A 3508-nucleotide genomic window follows, 5' to 3' on the forward strand; every position below is an offset into this window, starting at 1 on the left:
GTGAGTACTGACCATGCCAGTAGAAACTTGACTTGCAAGCGCCCCTAAACACTTGTGAGCAGGCTGGTGCCCACTGAGTGGTACCAGGCTGAGAAGAGAGGGAGCAGGATTGCAGGACTATCACAGGAGGGACACTTCCCTATAGCACAGCACAGAAGGGAAGACAGGGCAAGTGTCAGCTCAGTTTCTGTGACCAGACCCCAGTGTTATGGCCTTGCTAAGGAGATGCTGGGACCTCACTTGTGCTAATAAGCTCACACATCTTAGTTTCTTTCTAAAGTTCTAAATCTGTTCTTTGACAGTTTTATATGTGTAAACAATGAATACCGACCACAGTCATCTCCTAACTACTTACCCACCTACCATGCCCACCCTCATTTGTCCCCATGAATTTCTCATGTCTATGTGTTTTGTCTTCTGACTCACTAAGTTCCACTATGACAATGGGTTTGGAGCTCATTGTTGAAAACTGGTAGGCTGAGCAGTGAGCACACAACTGAAGATAGCAATTCCCTCTCTTTCAGAATCTATTAACAGCCAGTTGTTCAGAGGCAAAAGGGTAGGGCATTGTGAGCCCCTCCCCTTTCCATGACTGATTATGAATAGGGCCTATCCACATGTAGGTATCCAAAGCCATTGTGAGCTGATGATGGCAGTGGACTCCAGAGAGACATCCAGACTATAGAGAATGACATTTTCAAGACCTCCACCCCGTTTTCCACAATGTACCCCAAGCCTTAGAGATGGTATTGTCCATGTCTTATTGAGAGCTGAGCCCACCCCTGTTGCTTATTTTGTGCATCTTGGGGCCTGGGAGTCTTTGCATTCACTGCTGTTCATTGTTAAGGAAGGCCTAGTTCCTTCTTGTGAATTGATTTTGGCACTGATGGGAACTTCAATGCTGAGACAAAAGCATTGACTGATTCAAGTTGCAAAGCAACAGGCAGGCTTGCCTCTCCCCAGTGAAGGGGGCCTGGAATTGTTCCTAAGAGGGTTTGGGTGGACATGTGGCAACTGCCTGCTTATCCACCATTGACCCCTGAGACTTATTTCTACACAGATGAAATTGGGGGGAACAAATGTTAGGCAGTCATGAAGAGGTGATTAAGTCACAAAACAGCAGTCAGAAACTGGGCCACTGGTAACAGCAGGTGCAGGCTAGACATGCTGGTATCAGACCATGTCTTGGAGAAGTTTCCATGGCCCTTCTACATGTACATAGCTGAGAGTTACTCTTTACTCCATCACCGGGCAGTGTCCATGTCTTCTTTTACATTTATTTTCCTTTTTGAGGTTTGGCCCAGGTAAGGGTTTGAAACAATTTAGTGGAGGAAGCAAAGGCACCATGAGTTGGAAGAAATCTTGTGAAGTTTCCTGCATGACAAACCCCACGGACTTGATGTGCTGGCATGGGACTTTGATGCAGGGTCCCAGGAAAAAGGAAGGAGAGAGGGGAAAAAGGGAAAAAGTCCTCTATGCAGACTAACAGGTGTGGGGTCCTGGGACAGCAAAAGAAGGGCTATGCTGGCATGCAATCTGGCCTAGTTTAACCATTGCTGTGATAAAACACACCAATAAGAACACAGCTTAGGGAGAAGTGGTTATTGGTTCACAGATTTGGGTCACAGTCCATTATTTTGAGGAGGCCAAGGCAGGAGTTCAAAGACTCAGATCCACAGTTATGAGCAGAGAGACCAAAGCACATGGATGCTTGTTTGCTTGCTCTCAGCTAGTTTTCTACCCTCTTACCCTGTTCAGGATCATGTGCCTGCAGCATGGTGCAGTCCATAATTGACTGAGTATTTGTACATCAATCAACAATCAAGACAATGCCCACAGGCCAGTCTGATCTAGATAATACCCCATTAAGACTCTCTTTTCAGGTGATGGGTTGTGTCAAGACTTGACATACCTAGTTAAAACTAACCAGCATTGTCTTAGAGTTTTCTATTGCCGTGAAGAGACTTCATGACCACAGCAACTCTTATAAAGGAAAACATTTAATTGGGGCTGGCTTACAGTTCAGAGATTTAGTCCATTATCATCATGGCAGGAAGCATAGCCGTGTGCAGGCAGACATGGTGCTGGAGAAGGAGCTGAGAGTTCTATATCTGGATCTGAAGACATCAGGAAGTGACTACCACTCTGGGCATGGCTTAAGCATCTGAGATCTCAAAGCCTACCTCGACAGTGACATATTTCCTACAACAAGGCCACACCTACTCCAACATGGCCACACCTCCTAATAGTGCCACTCCCTATGGGCCTATGGGGGCCATTTTTACTCAAATCACCACAAGCATAGAGTCCTTAAGTGGTCACTTTCACATTTGGATTTCGTATTCAAGTGCTTAAAAGGTTGACTTACTGGCTCTGGCCATCCCCTAGGCTGTGGGAGTCACCCACAGTAGAACAGTTTGTGACTTGTCCCTAGTTCAGATGAGCTACTAAAGAGAGCTGGTGAAAAAGGAGCATTATTTGGGGAGATCAGCAGAAGTGGGAGAGGAGTGTCAGGTGTGGTGGTGCACTCCTTTAGTCCCAGCACTCAGGAGGCAGAGGCAGTCAGATCTCTGTGAGTTCAAGGCCAGCCTGGTCTACAGAGTGAGCTCCAGGCCAGTGTCTCAAACAAAAAATCAAACAAACCAAAACCGAAACAAAAACCAGACAAACAAAACCAAAAATGCTAAAATCTAATAAAAAAAAACAACAAACAAAAGGAGAGGTTGGAAAGGGACAAGCAATGGTGAGTGGGGAGGGTTGAACATGAGGAAAATATATTATATGCACACAGAAAATGGCATAATGAACTCAATTATGTATAATTAATTTCTCCTAATAGAAAATCAGAGCTGGCCTTTCTAGCAAGGCCTCAGTTGCCAGCGACACTCTTAGATCCTGTCTGAGGGAGGAGGCCTGCCTTCTGGAGAGGAGGGCCACAGATGAGGGCCTTTCTCCAGTTGGTTAGTTGTGGGAAAGTGGCAGGTTTGAGACAAGGGACGCACTACACTAGAGTTCAGGAGGGCTTAGATCTGAGCTGGAGGAAGGCTGGGAAGTGCCTGTCAGCAAAGCCCACCCCGTGCTGTTATTTGATTTTCAGTTCTATTTTTGAACTTAGGAGGTAGATGGTGAACCGAGTTTTGCATCTTTTTGGCTGTGTATGCTCTGCAGGTGTCTCTGTCCCTATTGAATTTTCTCAGTAATTGGGCCTGTGAATTTACACCTACATATACATGGTATTGAGAGGGTTCTGGAACAGCAGTTGGCAGAAAAAGTTGGGAATCAAATAAACATTAGTATAGAGAGATATTAAAGTTACAGTAGGTGAAAATTTTAAGTCCAGAATGGCGATCTGGTGGCACAGGGGAGGTGGGTATCTTCAAACAGAGGGGGCTCCAACCACTGAAACACTCTGAGTGATATTTGGTCCATGCAAGTTGGGCATGCAGACTAGTTAGTCATGGTGAAACCAAGCAGAAAGGCAGTACTGCCACCCTTAAACCACATGCTA

The sequence above is a fragment of the Onychomys torridus genome, chromosome 18 (assembly GCF_903995425.1).
Source record: "Onychomys torridus chromosome 18, mOncTor1.1, whole genome shotgun sequence".
Taxonomy (NCBI): Eukaryota; Metazoa; Chordata; class Mammalia; order Rodentia; family Cricetidae; genus Onychomys; species Onychomys torridus.